This window comes from Kogia breviceps, chromosome 4 (assembly GCF_026419965.1).
Source record: "Kogia breviceps isolate mKogBre1 chromosome 4, mKogBre1 haplotype 1, whole genome shotgun sequence".
Classification (NCBI taxonomy): Eukaryota; Metazoa; Chordata; class Mammalia; order Artiodactyla; family Physeteridae; genus Kogia; species Kogia breviceps.
The window spans coordinates 182772363-182791300 of NC_081313.1; the positions used below are offsets into that span (position 1 = coordinate 182772363).

General features: G+C 44.3%; 1 pseudogene; it reads right to left on the bottom strand.

Annotated features, from left to right (window-relative positions):
* Window positions 1–9657: 9657 nt before the first annotated feature.
* On the bottom strand, window positions 9658–10703 carry LOC131754885 (protein SYS1 homolog; annotated as a pseudogene).
* Window positions 10704–18938: the final 8235 nt, after the last annotated feature.

Sequence of the window (18938 nt, forward strand, 5' to 3'; positions counted from 1 at the left end):
AGTGCCCTTGCCTGGGTTTCTTCTTTACACAAAGCTCCTCAAGGGCCCCTCTGGGCTGCTGACTGCTCGCCCCCTACCCCGTGCCCTGTCCATACACAGTGACACAAACACAGCTCACCCTACACCCCGTGGGAAGCCCTAGGTGCCTCCAGGGCCCCAGCTCTGAGGACAGCTCACACCCGGCTCTTCCTCCTCAACAGTGATGTGACCCTAGACAAGCCACGTGTGTCTCAGGGTCACCTCGGTCTCCCCATGTGCGCAGTGGGGGCCATTCTGGCATCTACTTCCTAGGGAAGCCAGCAGGTGTAGAGACCCAGAAACACCTACAGTGCCTGTAAACGCCGTGGGCTAGTATTACGGAAGGATTCCATAAAGGGCTGGCGTAGCACAGAACACAACTGACCAGGCCTGGCTCTGCTCTGGGATCTAGGCAGAGTCACTCCCCTTCCTGCCAGTTTCCCAGTCCTCCCACCCCCACCCCGGGAGGGTTGAAACTCGGTAAAATTCAGACATCGCCCCCTCCGGCAACAACCTTCCAGGTCCTCGTGCTGTGATTAGATTCAGGTCCCGTGTCACATCCTGGCCCTCTTGTGGGCCGCCGTCCCCATGGCTCCCGGCTTTCGTGTCTCCTGCTCACATATTCTTGTGCAACCCCCGCCCCTCCAGGGTGGATGGACGTTGTGACTGGTTTCTAACGTGCGGACTGATTGATGAAAATTGTGTGACTTCTACTCATTCCCTCTCTCCTGTGTTCATTCTCTCTCTCTGCCTCTTTATGTTTTTGTCTGTCTGTCTCTTTCTCTGTCTTGATCTCTCTCTCTCGTATGTATGTATGTATGTGTGTATGTATGTATTGTTACGGCCCAGGGCAGGTCACTTCAAAATAGGCCTTAATGACATATTGATTATTTTGATTTAATGTTACTGAAGAAAGACCCATGCAAGAGATCTCCTCTCTTGTCTCCCTGAAAGTAGGAAATGAGTCTCTCCTGTGAAAGGTACACCATCTGGGGGCTGAGGCCTGAGGTCTGAGCGGGGAGGGCTGCAGGCGTGCTGGCCCCTGCAGATCAGTTCATTCTGGGAACCCTCTGTCGTGACTACTGTGGTACCAGTTAGCTTTGTGATGACCAAAGCCAACTCCTCTCTCTGCCTGTTTATGAGAAAAAGCCTGAGTCTGAGCCACTGTAGATTCTCTAGATTTCTTGGCACATGGACTGACCCACAGTCTCCCATCCTGCCAGACCCCCTGTACAAACACCTCCCCTTTAAGAGTTCTTTCACCTCATCCAGAAAATAAACACCCCCCTAGCCCATACCCAACAAACGAGCAGACAGATGTCCAGCTGGTCTACCTCAGCCACTTCAGAGAGTTACTCTCTTGGAAATACCTTGAGCTCAATGACTTAACTGGTGTCTCCTTTTCTCTGACACAGTGCCATCCCTGGGTGAGCCCCATCTTATGTGGGCTCGACGGCACAGCTCAGGTGAGCTGGAGACAGTATCCCAAAGTAGCCTGATGGTAGCAGCATACATTGAAAATGACCTATTACATATGTATATGTATAACTGATTCACTTTGTTGTCAAGCAGAAACTAACACATCATTGTAAACCAGTTATACTCCAATAAAGATGTTAAAAAAAGAAAAAAAAGAAAAGGACCTATACACCAAATCGGGCTTAAACATGCTGGTCCAGAGACCAGGGATGTGCACGTGCCTCTGATGAAATCACTACTCAGGAGACCCCAGCGTCTATCATCCATCTTCTCCACGTTCTTCTGACCTTTGCTCTTCCTCTTTTCAGCTGATACCTTGCTAGGTTGTTCATGGAGAAATTGCCCACCTGGCAAGAGCAGAAGCATCTTCCCAACACGTGAGAGAAGAGCGCGCATGGGCTCGCACCCATCTTATCCCTCCCTGCCTGCCCTGGCTCCATCGTGTCAGGAAAAGGTGTCCCTCCTCCTGCCCAAAGCCAGACCCCAGCTAAAGGACTTCGATGTAAAGGAAACCAGATTATTGTCTTGAGCTACAGACACTTGAAAAACCAAAACCAAAACAGCAGCAGAACCAAAACAAACAACCCCCCACTACAACACATGCAAGAAGGATGTGGAGATCCCTGTCCTCTTTCTTCCTGGAAGCAGGAGATCACATATCCATCCCCCCCGACCCCACCGCCCAGGAAAGAGGTCCTCCCTGTGCTGGAAGGAGAGAGACAGTGTTATCCTCAAGAGCAGGGAGTCGAGAATGAGAGAATTCTGTACAAACAAGACATTGTTACCCAACAGAAAAACATTCAGGTTTTGCCACTTCTCTGGGTCTTGCTTCATTTCCTTAGGAGGGCGCCCTGGGTCACGTAAAACTCATGGGAAATAAATGTGTATGCCTCTCTCCTGTGAATCTGTCTCATGTCTGTTTAATTCTCAAGACCAGCCGTCAGCTCTAAGACGGTGGAGGTCAGGTTCTGTCTCGGCCACATCTTCCCTGCCGGCATCTTTAACTCTACCTCCTTCCTTGGCTCGATTCCTCAGCATGCCGACATGCCCTCAGCGACCATCTTCAGAAACTCTGTGAACATGGGCTGTGTGTTTCCAAATGAAACACATCCTTACCATATGAATCCAGCCCTTGAGCTCCTTGGTATTGATGGACCCAAAGGAGTTGAATGCTTCCATCTACACAGAAATCTGTCCAGGACACTTAGGGCAGCTTTATTCATAACTGCCAGAGCTTGGAAACAACCAAGTTGTCCTTCAGGAGGTGAATGGACACATAGACTGGGCTCCATCCATGCAACAGAATGTTCTTTGGCACTGAAAAGAAATGAGAGAGAGGAGGAGCCAGGGGAGATGGGAGGGACACCTTAAGTGCATATTCCTCATTAAAAGAAGCCAATCCGGAAAGGTGGCATAGCTTAGGATACCAACTACATATGACATTTGGGAAAAAGCAAACCACAGAAGGGGGTGGGTTTCCAGGGGTTTGTGGTGGGGTTGAGGGGTGCTGCATGATAAATAGATGGAGAATAGAGGATTTTTAAGGCAGTGAAACTATTCAGTGTGATACGATACATTCATGGTGAGATACATTTGTCAGAACCCATAGACCGTACACCACCAGGAGTGAACCCTAAGGTAAATGCTGGACTCCGGCGATCATGATGTGTCCACGAAGATTCATCCATAGTAACCGACACACAGAATGTTGATAGGATAGCTGGGGAGTGGGAGGCTTTGAGCACAAGTGTTGGGGGGGATGATGGGATTAGCAACAGCAGAGCAGGGGGTGTATGGCACCTCTCTGTACTCTGCCCAAAGTTGCTGTGAACTCAGAACTTCCTTAAAAAAATAATAAACCCTATTGCTTTTTTTGGCCTCGCCGCACGGCATGCGGGATCTTAGTTCCCTGACCAGGGATCGAACCCTCGCCACCTGCAGTGGAAGCGTGGAGTCTTAACCACTGGACTGCCAGGGAAGTCCCAATAAAGGCTAATTAAACAGCAAAACAAACAAGCATTCCAGTAGTACTCCTTGGCTGCTCCTCTTTGAATCCTCAATCTGTCCGGGCTACTTGAGCAGACATTGTCCTTTCAACCCGCACCATTTCAAAGTTTCATCTGACATCCACTTTTTATCTCACTACACTCTTTTCTTTTTTTCAGGTAGTATTTTTTTCTTCTTCTTTTTAAAAATTGATGCATAATTGACAGGCAATATTATATTCGTTTTCTGGTTTGCAACGTAATGATTCGATATTTTTATACGTTACAAAATGATCACCAAGATAAGTCTAGTTACTCTTCTTCACCATACAATATTATTCCAGCATTGTGGACTCTATTCCCTATTCTGTACATTACATCTCCACGACATTTGTGTTATAACTGCAATTCAGCTCCTCTCAGTCTTTCTCACCTATTGCACTCATTCCCCAACCCTTTCCCATCTGGCAACCGCCAACATGTTCTTGGGATCTATGAGTCCATTTCTGTTTTGCTGTGATTGTTCAATTGCTTTGTTTTGTAGATTCTACATATAAGTGACATCATAAGGTAATTCTCTTTCTCTGTCTGCTATATCTCACTTAGCATAATGCCCTCTAGGTCCATTCGTGTAGTAGCAAGATTTTATTCTTTTTTATGGCTGAGTCATATTCCAGTGTGTGTGTGTAAATATATATAAATACATATATATATATATTTAAAGAAATGTATATATATATATGTATATATAACCTTTATCCATTTGTCTCCTGGTGGACACTTTGTTAGCTTCCATATCTTGGCTATTGTCAATAAAGCTGCCATGAACATAAGGGTGAGTATGTCTTTTTTATTTTTAAGTTACTTTTTATTTGACAATGCTTCCTGTGTAATATAATATACCAAATATACCAAATACACATCATTAAGTATCTCTCTTTTGAGATGCTTCAGGACAATATCACTTCATTTTCCCTTCATAAAATCCATTTCCTTTCTTCACAACTTCTTTTACTAGAAACACACATCTTATTTTTCTTCTATACTGAAATGTTTCCCTTATTATTTCTAGTAGTTTAATTACAGCCACATAATAATTTTTAAAATAAGAGTGAGTATATCTTTTTAATTTGTGTTTTTGTTTCCTTCAGAAAGATACCCCCAAGCATAATTCCTGCATTATATGGTAGGTCTATTTTTAATTTCTTGAGGAACCTTTGCATTGTTTTCCGTAGTGGCTGTACTAATAAACATTCCCCCAAAAAGTTCATGAGAGTTCCATTTTCTCCTCTTCCTTGGCAATACTTGTTATTTGTTGTCTTTTAGACGATAGCCATTCTTTCAGGTGTGAGGTGATAATCTCATTGTGGTTTGGATGTGCATTTCCCTGATGATGAGTGATGTTGACCATCTTTTCATGTGTCTGTTGGCCATCTGTATACATTCTTCAGAAACATATTTGGTCTTCTGCCAATTTTTTAACTGGGTCTTTTTTTTTTTGAGTTTGAGTTGCATGAGTTCTTGGTCTATTTTGGATATGAACTCTTTTTTTTTACATATATTGTGTGCAAATATTTTCTCATGTTCAGTAGGCTGCCTTTTCATTTTGTGGATGGTTTCCCTTGCCATTGAAAAGCTTTTCAGTTGGATGGAATCCCACTGGTTTATTTTGCTTTTGTTTTCCTTGCTTGAGAAGACAGATCCAGGAAATATTGCCAAGACTGATGTCAAAGATCATACTGCCTATGTTTTCTTCTAGGAGTTGTATGGCTTCAGATCTTACACTGAAGCATTTGACTCATTTTGAGGTTGTTTTTATAGATGGTATGAGAAAAGATTCCAATTTGAGTCCTGTGCATGTAGCTGTCCAGTTTTCCCAACACCATTCACTGAAGAGGCTATCTTCTCCCCAATTGTCATGGATGAATTGACCATATAAGCATGTGTTTATTTCTGGGCTCTCAATTCTGTTCCATGGATCTACGTGTGTTTCTTTTGTTCCAGTACCACACTGTCTTGAATATTCTAGGTTTGTAGTATAGTCTGAAATCAGGGAACATGATTAGTCCAAGTTTGTGCTTCTTTCTTAAGATTGTATTGACTATTCAGGTTCTTTTGTGTTTCTTACACATTTTAGAAATCTTTGTTCTATTTCTCTGTAAAATTCCATCGGTATTTTGATAGGAATGGCATCAAATCTCTAGATTGCTCTGGGGTGTGGAATCATTTGAACAATATGAATTCTTCCAGTTCGTGAACGCGTTATATCTGTCCACTTGTTTGCGTTGTCTCTAATTTCTTTCGTCAATGTCTTGCAGTTTTCTGAGTACAGGTCTTTTACCTCCTGGGTTATTAGGTATTCTTAGGTATTTATTTTTGTTAACGTCATTGTCAATGGGGTTGTTTTCTTAATTTCTCATTCAATAGTTTGTTGCGAGTGTATAGAGATGCAATAAATTAATCTTGTATCCTGCGACTTAACTGAATTTTCCAATGAGTTCTGTTTGTCTTGGGGGTCATCTTAAGGATTTTCCATACAAAACATCATGTCATCTACAAACGGTGACAGTCTTCCTTTTTTCTCTGCCGTCAGATTCCTTTTGTTTCTTTTTCTCATCTAATTACTATGGCTAGGACTTCGTAGACCATGTTGAATGAAAGTGGTGAGAGTGGTCAGGGTTAGAGTTAGGTTTAAGCATAACTGGTCTTCTTCCCCTTTCTCCCGCTCCATCTCTCTGAGGTCTCCAGGAAGGACAGGACTTGTCCAGGGTCACAAATGACTCAGAGAGTTGGGCTGGGCCATTGTTTCTCTGCGCCTCAGTCCTGGGCACAGTTTTGTGTACTGTGTACCTTCTTGGACCAGGTGTCCTTTTAGAGCTTTCCCTATTTTTAATGGGGTTGTTTGTGTTAGAGTTCTTTGTATATTTTGAGACAAATTCTTTATTAGTTATGTTTGCAGTTTTTTCCCCCCACTTTGTGTTGCCTTTCGATTTTCTGAATGAGGTTTTTCACACAGTAGAAATCTTTAATTTTATAAAGTCCATGGAATCATTTGTTTTTCTCTCTGGATTGCTTTTTTGTGTTGGGTGTTAAAACTACAAAGCTCCTAATCTACATGACCAAACCCAAACTCATATCAATTTTCTTTTATGTTTTCTCCTATAATTTTGAATAGTTTTGCACTTAAAACTTGTCTCTGAATAATTTTGAGTGAATGTGGTGTAAGTTGTAAAGCTTGTGTCTACATTCATTTCATTCCATACGGTTTCCAATTCATTGTTCCTTAACTACTTTGGAGAAGCCATGGGATATTGTCTTCAGTTGTTCGCATTTCCACTATTTAATGGGTGCAGCAGTTCTGCCAGCAGGGGGCGCTGTCTCCAGTGACCCGTGAGGGAGGCACGGCTTGCACTTCTCGCACTGACCACAGGGTGGCGGCGCCGAGCCCGCCTCTCTGGCCCACAGCGCATGCGCGTGCCCCTCGAACTCGGCTCTGAGCGCAGCTGAGGGGAGTTGTGTCTCCGCAGGCACCGCCGGGGCGGCGGTTGGGACGCTGCGCTCGGCTTCTCTGCTGGCAGGAGCTCGGTCTCCTCAGGACCCGCTGGGGTTTCGGCTTCAGGACAACACGGGGCCGCGTCCACGCTGACGGGAGCTGGGTTTCCTGAGGACGCAGACGACGCCGGGAGGAAAAGGTGAGGGAAATTGAGAAGTGGGAGAAGCTTCCTGTGGGCGACTGACGGCTGACGGCGGGCGGGGGGGGGGGGGGGGTCCGTCTTCGTGCGACCCAGAAGGGCTTGGTGTGCAAAGCTGGGTTTTTGGTCAGGTTGGTGCGCGGTGGAGCCGCGTGGGTCATGGGGTGTGCAGTCTTCCCAGCACCGTTTACCGTGGGGCTGCCCTTCCCCTCGGTGTGTCCTTGGCCCCCTTGTCGTAACTTAACGGACCGCGCCCGTGCGGGGTGGGTTCTGGGCTCTCCGTCCGTCCCTCTGGTCTGTGCGCCTGTTGTGAGCCAGTTCCGCACTGTTTTGGTGATGGTAGCTTCGCCGTGTCGTGTGAAGTCAGGGAGGGAGATGCCTCCAGCCCGTTCTCCTGCCTCAGGGTCGCCTTGGCCATTTGGGGTCCTTCGTGGCTCCACACAGACATTAGGAGGATGTGCTCCGTTTCTGTGACAAACAGCATCGGAGGTTAGGCAGGGCCTGCATTCACTCTGTGCGCCGCCTGGGGTGGAACGGACATTTTAGCAGCAGTAATTCTTGCATTCCACGAGCGCGGGGTATCTTTGCACTGATTTGTGTGTTCCTCAGTTTCTTCATCAATGTCGTAGAGTTTTCAGGTCTTTCACATCCTCGGTTAAATTTATTCCTTGGTATTTTGTTCTTTTTGATGCAATTATAAATAGGGTTTTTCTCTCTTTCTGATGGTTCATTATTAGTGTTTAGAAATGCAGTTGAGTCGTGTGTACTGCGTTTGCGTCTTTACTGAATTCGTTTATTGTTTCTGACAGTTTTTTGGTGGAATGATGTGGAAAACTGGAATTCCCAAATCCCGCTGTTTCTACCACATCCAAGTCCCCCACAACGCGGCAGGAAGGGGGTCCTTTATGTTGGGAAGTCCTCATACAGTCTTCCCACAGTGCCTCTAAATGCCATGTGGACTTGGGGTGAACTGGATCTGGGTAAGGCTTGGCCTCTGTATGCAGGTTTCATGTTTCCTCGGCCTTTCTGGCATGGTTTTGACATGGTGTTTTGAAAAGTAATTGACTTTCCAGTAATTTCAGACGTACAGACAACTTTACATACAGAAAAGCAAGTCTTGTATCTTGATTCAATATATTCCTAAGTGTTAATGTTGACAGTATTTAAAATGGGATTGTTTTCATAAGTTCTTTTTCAGATTATTTATTGCGAGTATATATGTATAAGATTTTTATGAATTGTTTTTTTTCCCTATAACTTTGCTGAATTATTGACTAGTCAAATAAATTTTTGTTGTTATAGGAAGTTTTATATAGAAGATGGTGTGATCTGTGTTCTGTGAATAGACACTGTTTTAATTTTTCCATTCACGTATGGATGCCTTTTATTTCTTTCCTCAAAACTCTGGGTAGAACTTCCAGTACACTATCAGACACTATTATCAGCGGTGGAGGCCTTGTTCCTGATTTCAGGAGTAAATCTTTCCGTTTTTAACATTGAGCCTGATGTTTGCTGTGGCTTTTTGTACTATTCTTTTTCATATTGAACAAACTTCCTTTTATTCCTACTTTCTTGAGTGTTTGTATCATGAAATAGCACTAGATTTTGATTATAGCTTTTTCTGCAGTAATTGATATGATCATGTGTTTTTACTTCACGTCTTTATCGTTCTTCAATACATTGCTTAGTTTTTTTTTTTTTTTTTTGTGGTACGCGGGCCTCTCACTGTTGTGGCCTCTCCCATTGCAGAGCGCAGGCTCCGGACGCGCAGGCTCAGCGGCCATGGCTCACGGGCCCAGCCGCTCTGCGGCATGTGGGATCTTCCCGGACCGGGGCACGAACCCGTGTCCCCTGCATCGGCAGGCGGATTCTCAACCACTGCGCCACCAGGGAAGCCCACATTGCTTAGTTTTAATACGTTGAACAACCTGACATTTCCGGTGTAGAGACACTTGCTTATGGCATCATCCATTTAATGGTCCGTTAGTTCCATGTTGTCCTAACTTTTTTTTTTAACCGTGGAAAATACTGTATTTATGTACACAGGAAGCGCAGCTGTAAGCCCCTCACAGAGGACACTCCACCCCAAAGAAAAATCTTAGTAGCAAATTCCTATCTCCCTCGGCACTATCGAGTGCACCTCAAGCTGGAAGGCTTCCTGTGTCTGGGCGCCCACTGTACCCTCTGCACTGTGTCATTCCACACAAGGCGGGAAAAGGGAACTACTGCCAGAACGGAGGTCCAGTGGGAGCTGGGACGCCTGGTCATTCGTGGAGAACAGGCAGGGACTCTAGTTCGAGGGTTAGATGGGGACCGATGCTAAGAGTCTTCTCTGGGTCTCACGGGCTGCTGTGCTGAACGCTGGCAGCAGGGCGGAGACCCAGTAGAGAGAACCGGAAGAAGGTCAATCACGGGTTCACTGGTGTACACACACGAGTGTAGCAGGCCACAGGTTGTGTGTCTTCTTTCCGCTTGATGCCCCACCTGCGGTCCTCTCCCTGACAGCAGCCTGCTACTTTGCGCCTACATCTCTTTCTGTGGCTCTGGATCCAGAAACCAAGTGTTGCTCCAAACAGAATAGCTGCACTTCAGCAGCATGGCAAAGCTCACAGCTGTCCCAGGGAGGTAAGATAGATGGCTAGAAGAGTGGTTCGCTGTGATCAGATATCCTTGATTATTATTATTTTTTCCTTTTTAAAATAACAGGCTGGTGACAGGTATGGTGGCTCAAGAGTGACATGGTTCTGATTCTGTTACTACCCTGAAAGAGGTCCCCCTTGCCGACCTCCCAGATACCAAGGCTTCAGTGGACAGAGGCCGTACTTGCAGCTGTGATCCTGCCTGCTACCTGCCTTCTTGACGGGGCCTCACTCTCTCTCCCACACCAACAGAGACTTCACATTTCCCGGGTTCCTCTCAGGCCTGGGCTGGACCTCATCTGGACAGTCGGAGCAGCCCAAGGTGTCAAGTGCCCAGCTGGGTGTCCAAAGGACCCTACTCTAGACACTGGACTTCGGGGCTGAGTTGAGGGGTATCTCCTTGAGCTCCGACCGCATGCACAGGTACTCCCCGATGATAGCCATGAGTGCAATATACACGGCCTGGACCAGCCACCAGCTCAGCGCGGAGGGGAAAAGGGAGCTGTAGAACCAGCAGCCCAGGAGGTGAAAGAAATGGACAGTGACAGTGAAATCCAGACACCGCTTCCCTCGCCGGATGAAGTACAGCAAGCCCAGGGCACAGGTGAGGGCGTTGAGGACGAAAGACGTCGTGGAGAGCCGGCCTGGAGGGGTGGAAAAGCCCAGGATCTCAGCATAGAACATCTGGTCCAGCGAGGGGCTGCTGCGCACCAGCCCGTCCACCGGCGCCAGCCTGACAGGCCCAGCGAGCCGTAATGCATGGTCTGCATGAGGACGATCTGCGACAGGATCAGCAACGGGTCCCACACGTAGCTGCGGAACTGGCCCGCCATGCCGGCCCGCGGGGCCCGGCCGCCGCCCGGGCCTGGGTCAGCGCCACCGCCGCGCCATGGGCCCTGGGCCGCCCCGGCACCTGAGAGGACACACCTGTTGTTCTAATTTTATGGAGGACTCTTGCGTTCATATTTATAAGGTATACTGGTGTACTTTTCTTTTTCGTGATGTATTTGTGTGACTTGTTTAGATGTGGCTTAGTGTTAGTGGTTTGAAGGGTTAGCAGTAGGGCAGGGACTGGGTTATGGTTGCCCCTAAGTGACCCGGCCCATCGCAACCCAGGCCTGCCACCTCTGACTGCCGTGTCACCCTGCCAGCTCCGGCCCGGCCCTCTAGAGACTCCTCACTCCCTGGAGGGCAGGGGCTCACCACCCCTCGGCCTCGCGCTCACCTCTGCCTGTCCGTCCATCCTCCCTGAGTCAGGACACCACCTTATGTTCGGTGATTATCTCCAAGCTCATCTATGGTGCCTCAAAGAGCAGTGTTTCATTGTTTTCCATGGCTAATAGTCCACTGTGTACACGGACCACTTCTTCTTTATCCATTCGTCTGTTGATGGACATTTTGGTTGCTTCACTGTCTTGGCTACTGTGAATAAGGCTGCAGTGCAGCTTTTGCGACCCGGTCTTCTCGATTCTGGCCTTCTCAGGTGAGAGGTCCAGTGGTGTGCCGGCTGGATTGAATGGTAGCTCAATTTTTACTTTTAAACGCAGCTCCTTTCTGTTCTCATTATTGGCTGTTACCACTTTACAACTCACCAGCAGCTAGAGGGTACACAGTTCTCTAAAACCCCTTCAGTATTTGTTGTTTGTAGACGTTTTGCTGATGGTCAGTCGACAGGTGTGAGTTGAAACCTTTCTGTAGATTAGATTTGCATGAGTCTAATAATTCCTGAGGTTGAGCTTTTATCCATTTTCCTTTTTTTATAAAAGAGAGTGAGTCAAACTTACCTCTTCATACTATCTTCTTGAAAAATTTGCCTGTTTTGAATTTTTTTTTGTCCATTCCCTACCTCAGCACAATTTTTTAGGACAGGTGTCCTTTACAGCCCTGAGCCCTTGTGAATGTTAAGTGACCATTAGCTGTGGGCTTAAAGCCGCTCTAGCGGGAAACGGCCACAAGGCGGCAGCATTTCTCCATTTCCAACTCCGGGTTTTTGGGCAGCAGAGCCTTCCTGGAAATTGTGTTAGTAGGCTGCAAATTAGAGTGCAGTGTGCCAGGACAAACCCCCAAGAGCTTATATATCTCCTTACTTCTTGTTTGTTTTTTAAATTTAATTTTTATTAATTATCAGAGCAAATTGGATAAAAATATTTCGTTTCTCCTAGATGCACAGAATCTGGGTCATTATATCAATGTATCTGTCTATTCATCTTTGGATCCTTTCCCGTGTAGGTTATTACAGAGTGTTGAGTAGACCTCTCTTGGTATTCCATAGGTATTTTGTGATTATATATTTCATATGTATTAGTACATGTCTGTTAACCCCCATGTCCTAATTCATCCATTCCTTACACCTTTCCGTTTGGTTAAACGTAATTTTGTTTTCTTAATCCATGCTTTTCCTTCTCTTGGAAGTAAGTTCGTGGGTATCAATTGTTTGGTAACACCTATAAGTGATGTCATAGGATGTCTGTCTTTCAGTTTCTTTCGTACTTCAAGTTGGGTGATGATCTTTAGGTCCTTCTATGGTGGTACAAACGGCACAGTTTCATTCTTTTCCGTGGCTAATATTTCATTGTGTACATGGACCACTTCTTCCTTGTACATTTTCCTGTTGATGGACATTTTGGTTTCTTCCGAGTCTTGCCTATAGTAAATATTCCTGCGGTGCAGGATTGCCAGCCTGTATCTTTTTCATCCTGGTCTGCTCAGGTGATAGGTGCATCAAAGGACCTCCCAGATCACATGGTAGCTCAATTTTTAACTTTAAATGCACCGCAATTCTCTTCTCACTACTGGCTGTTACCAGTTTATCTCCCACCAGCAGCTAGAGGGCACACAGTTCTCTAAAACCCTTTCAGCATTCATTCTTTGTAGACTATTCTCCTGATGATCATTTTGACGGCTGTGAGGTGGACGTTTCTGTAGATTGGATTTGCATGGCTTTATTAATTGCTGATGTTGAGCATTTTTCCATGCCCTTTTTCTTTTTAAAGAAAAAAAAAGCAAGAAAAGACAAAATGTGCATAAAATATGCCTCTTGAAATAGTCTTCTTGAAATGTTGACGTCTTTTGAATTTTGTGCTCGCTTTACAACCCCAGGATATTTTTTTTGTTGGCAGGTGTCATTTACAGGCCTGCAATTATTTTGAATATTTAGTGACCATTAGCGCTGGGTTTAAAGCTGCTGTTGTGTGAAACGGCAGCATTTCTCCTTACCAAATCTGGTTACTAGGGCAACAGAGCCATAATGGAAGTCGTATTCTAGGTTGTCAATTAGAATGGCATGTGCCAGGAAAAGCCCCTTAAGTTTGTGTCTCACTACTTCTTGTTCGTTTTTTAATTTAATTTTTATTTTTTCTCACAGCAAATTTGATTACAATGTTTTGTTTGCTCTAGGTGTGCAAGATGTGGTTCTTTTACACATATACATATATCTATTCTTCAGATCCTTTTCTCATGTAGCTTATGACACAATGTTGAGTACCCTTCCCTTGGTGTTCCGTAGGTCTTTGGTGATTATATATTTCACCTGTGTTTGTATATTTCTGTTAACCTCAATATGGTAATGTATCCAATCCTCACACCTTTCCATTTGGTAAACCATAAGTCAGTTTAGTGCATCTGTGATTGCCTTTCTCTGTGGAAATATCTTCACTGGTAGCAATTTTTAGGGAACACCTATAACCTGTAAGTGATATCATAGGACATGTGTCTTTCGCTTTCTCACTTACTACCAGTTGTATGATTACCTCTAGACTCACCTATGTTGCTGCAAGTGGCATTGTTTCCTTTTGTTCCTTGGCTAACATTCCATCTGTACAGGTCCCTGTTCTTCTTTGTCCACTCATCTGTTGATGGGCTTTTTGGTTGCTTCCATGTCTTGGCTATTGTAATACTGCTGCAATGCAGATTTGCCTGCCTGTGTCTTTCCAATTCTGCCTTCTTAGGTTATAGGCCGAGGAGTGGGCCTGCTGGATCATATAGTAGCTCAGTGTTTACCTTTTAAAGGCTCCTCCATTCCGTTCCTATTAGTGGCTCTTACCAGGTTACATCCCACTTCAAATTGAGGGTATGCACTTCTCCACAACCTCTTCAGCATTGATCGTTTGTAGTTTTTTTGCTGATGGTTATTCTGAGTGGTGTGAGCTGATACCTCTTTGTGGTTGGATTTGCATGTATTGAAATTCAGCTTTCAGGCATGTCCTTTTATTTTTCAAACTGTTATTACAGCTTACTTCTTCAAATTGTTTTCTTTTTCTTTCTTTCTTTTTTTTGCGGTACGTGGGCCTCTCACTGTTGTGTCCTCTCTCGCCGCGGAGCACAGGCTCCGGACGCGCAGGCTCAGCGGCCATGGCTCACGGGCCCAGCCACTTCGCGGCATGTGGGATCTTCCCGGACTGGGGCGCAAACCCGTGTGCCCTGCATCGGCAGGCGAACTCTCAACCACTGCGCCACCAGGGAAGCCCCAAATTGTTTTCTTGAAGTATGTGCCACATTTTGAAATTTTTTGGCCTTTACCTGCATCAAGACATGTTGAGGGCATGTTTCATTTGCAGCCCTGCAGCACTTGTGCATATGAAGTGGCCATTAGCACAGATTTCAAAGCTGCTGTTGCAGGTATCGGCCAGAGGGTGGCAGCATTTCTACGTTCCCCACTCGGGTACCTAGGAAAACAGACCTTCCTGCCAGTGGTGTTCTCAGTTATAAATTAGAGTGCAATGTGCCCTGATAAACCCCCCAAAGCTTATGTCTCCTTACTTATGTTTGTTTTTTAAATTTAATTTATATTTTTTTATTGGAGTAATATTCCACTGTATACATGGACCACTTCTTCTTTCTGCATTCCTCTGTTGATGGACATTTTCGTTTCTTCCAAGTGCTGGCTATGGTAAATATTGCTGGAGTGCAGGATTGCCAGCCTGTGGGTTAGGATATGGGTACCGGCTAGGTTATGGGTACGGGTTAGTGTTAAGGTTAGGGTACGGGTTAGTGTTAGGGTACAGTTTACGGTATGGTTATGGGTTAGGGTTAGTGTATGGGTTAAGTTACGGGTTAGGGTTAGGGTATGGTTTAGGGTACACGTTAGGGTACGGCTACTGGGTATGGTTAGGGTACGGGTTAGGGTACGGTTTAGGGTAAGGGTACAGATTAGGGTTAGGGTACTCTTTAGGTTTGGGTATTTATTAAACCTCTTCCACTCTCCAGAGATCACTTAACACGTAAAGGAATATTATTTGGGGTCCAGCCATGGAGAAGACTTTAGACACTAGGATAAGACAAAGCACACACACATTATAAATAAATCACATTAGGGTTTTGTTTTTAACCTGTACATTAAAACACTAGTGCTTCATAAATCTAATGGAGGCAGAAGCAGTAAAGGGTAGTTTTATGGGAATAACATCACAGATTTTCTGTAGAATACACAGATTTTGACTGGTTAGCAAGTCAAGGAGGAATACTTTTATTCAGAAGATATAAACCATCTTCTAAATTGAGCTCTTATTGGAAGTTAGAAATTTGTTGTTGCTGTTGTATTGCTTTGTGTTTTCATGATTATTCTGCTTGCATCTCCCTTGTTAAACCTTTGATTTGGAGAAGAGTGCCATTACTGGAAATGAGTTTACAGAATTATTCTCAAAAACACAAGGAAATGGTTCTCACCTAAATATTTTTTCTTTAACATCTTTATTGGCGTATAATTGCTTTATAATGGTGTGTTAGTTTCTGCTTTACAACAAAGTGAATCAGTTATACATATACATATGTTCCCATATCTCTTCCCTCTTGCGTCTCCCTCCCACCCTCCCTATCCCACCCCTCTAGGTGGTCACAAACCACCTAGCTGATCTCCCTGTGCTCTGCGGCTGCTTCCCACTAGCTGTCCCCCCTACGGTTGGTAGTGTATATATGTCCATGCCACTCTCACTTCGTCACAGCTTACCCTTCCCCCTCCCCGTATCCTCAAGGCCATGCTCTAGTAGGTCTGTGTTTTATTCCCTTCCTACCCCTAGTCTCTTCATGACATTTTCTTTTCTTAGATTCCATATATATGTGTTAGCATACGGTATTTGTTTTTCTCCTTATACCTAAATATTAAGAAATAATCTTTATATTGGTGTACTAACAGAATTAGGATTCAGGGATAATAATTCTATGAAATGTAATTAAACACAATATATATTTTATCTTTTAAATTTCCATTGTTACTTTTTTAAAGTACAATTATAATTCAAGTTCTCTGTAAGAAATGAAATTTTAAAAGATGAATGGAAAAGATAATATTTTACCACTTGCCATCCTTTCCCACTCCCTGAAACGACCAGCATAACGTGTAGCTTTCTCGTTTTATCCACGTGTTCCTTACATCCGGAGCATCACGTGTCTCACAGTAGAAAAACAGATTTAGCTCTTACACTTTTTATAGGCGCCATAACAGTCCATAGAACAGAAGTACCAAGTATTTCAGTCTTAGCTTTTTGAGGGACACTCTGGTTACTTTGTTTTATTTTCTTGTTCTGCTAATTTGTTTTAACCCCAGGAAAATATTTTATAAAATACAAAAATAAATTAAGTTAGTGGTAAGAAGTAGGGTTTAGTGTACCGGTTAGGGTATGGGTTAGGGTTAGGGTAGAGGTTAGGATTAGGGTACAGGTTATAGTTAGGGTACGGGTAAGGGTTCGGGTTAAGCTTAAGGTACAGGTTAGGATTAGGGTACAGGTTAGGTTATAGGTTAGGGTACGGGTGAGGATGAGGGTTAGGGTTAGGGTTAGGTTAGAGTTTGGGTACAGTTTAGGGTACGGCTACGGGTTAGTGTTAGGGTATGGGATAGGGTGCGGTTTAGTATTAGGGTATGGTATAGGATTAGGGTACGGTTTAGTGTACGGGTGAGTGTTAGGGTTAGGGTTAGGGTACGCTTTAGGGGCAGGGTAATTATTAAACTCTCCCACTCTCCAGATATCACTTAGTATGTAAAGGAATATTATTTGGGGTCCAGCCATGGAGAAGACTTTAGATACTAGGTTAAGACAAAGAACACACACATTATAAATAAATCACATTAGGATTTTGTTTTTAACCTGTACATTAAAACACTAGTGCTTAGGAAATCTACTGGAGGCAGAAGCAGTAAAGGGTAGTTTTATGGGAATAACAGCACAGATTTTCTGTTGAATACACATCTTTTGACTGGTTAGAATGTCAAGGAGGCATGCTTTTGTTCTGAAGATATAAACCCTCTTCTAAATTGAGCTGTTACTGGAAGTTAGAAATTTGTTGTTGCTGTTGTATTGCTTTGTGTTTTCATGATTATTCTGCTTGCATCCCCCTTGTTAAACCTTTGATTTGGGGAAGAGTGCCATTACTGGAACTGAGTTTACAGAATTCTTCTCAGAAACAAATGTCCCAATTACTCTAGGCAGCCTCTCATGCTAGCCTCCCATAGCTCCTCGAATGTCTACATACTTGCACAAGGGATAGTGTAACATTACTGGTGCGTGTGACTGCAGATTAACATTTTTTTGGTTGAAAAAAATAAAAACAGTTTCAAGTGACAGGGATTGAAATGGGTTCACACTGTGAGGGAAACCAATGTCACAATGTAGACATAACCCTTTGTATGGATTCATCATGTTTTTTTTTTTTTGCTTCTTCAGAATCTGTAGTAGAGATTGGTGAGTTCCATGATTCAGTCCCGCTTCTTGTAAGTTTTAGGTGGAAATACCCCATTAGGAAGAAGTGCACGTAAGGAAGTTTAGTGCGTCAAACTCTTCTGCCCTCTGTTAGCAGTGGGTGGAAAAAGATAGAGACCAAGTGCTTTCATTCTTTGATGTGCGACGTTTTCACTGTATGAATGATATTTTGTTTGTTTGCAGGTCAGGAGACTTGGTTTCAATATCTCTGTTTAAAAAATGTTATCACATGTCTGCCAGAAAGAACTGCTGATGATACTGGAAAAAATTGAGAGTTATCCTTAACAGTGAAGGTTTTTTTGTGTGTGTGTGTGTGCTACGCGGGCGTCTCACTGTTGTGGCCTCTCGCGTTGCGGAGCACAGGCTCCGGACGCGCAGGCGCAGCAGCCATGGCTCACGGGCCCAGCCGCTCCGCGGCACGTGGGATCTTCCCTGACCGGGGCACGAACCCGCGTCCCCTGCATCGGCAGGCGGACTCTCAACCACGGCGCCACCAGGGAAGCCCACAGTGAAGGGTTTTTCAGCAACATGTATGGAACTAGAGATTGTTATACTGAGTGAAGCTAGTCAGACACAGAAAGACAGATATCATATGATATTGCTTATATGCGGAATCTTAAAGAAATGGTACAAAAGAACTTATTTACAGAACAGAAATGAGTCATGGATATAGGAAACAAACTTATGGTTACCAGGGTATAAGTGGGGGAGGGATAAATTGGGAGAATGTGACTGACATATACACACTAGTATATATAAAATAGATCAGTATTGATATGGACCTGCTGTATAGCACAGGGAACTCTCCCTACTCAATGCTCTGTACTGGCTTATACGCGAAAAGAATCTTAAAAAAAAACAAGGGTTTGAGGATTATATAATAAATATATATGTGCAAAAAATAAATAAATATATATGTGCAAAACGTTTAACATGAAAGGAAAAATCATCTAACTCTGTGATCCCTGTTATGGTGTAAACATATTGTTGCTCTAATTTTCAAATTTTGAAGCCCAGCTCCCATGTTGATGGTATTAGGAGATGGGGCTTTGGGGAGGTGATTAGGTCATGAGGCTAGAGACCTCAAACATGGAATTAGTGACCTACTAAATGTAGCAACAGAAGATCTTATGCCTATTACATCATTTCATTGCAGAGCCAGAAAACTCAGATGATGAACCAGAAATTGGTCCCTCACCAGACAGTAAGGCAGCTGGCAACTTGTCTTTTTAAAAATTAATTAATTAATTGATTAATTTTTTGGCTACGTTGGGTCTTAGGTGTGGTGCACGGGCTTCTTATTGCGGTGGCTTTTCTGGTTGCGGAGCACGGGCTTTAGGCGTGCCGGCTTCAATAGTTGTGGCACGCGGGCTCAGTAGTCGTGGTTCGTGAGCTGTAGAGCGCAGGCTCAGTATTTGTGGTGCACTGGCTTAG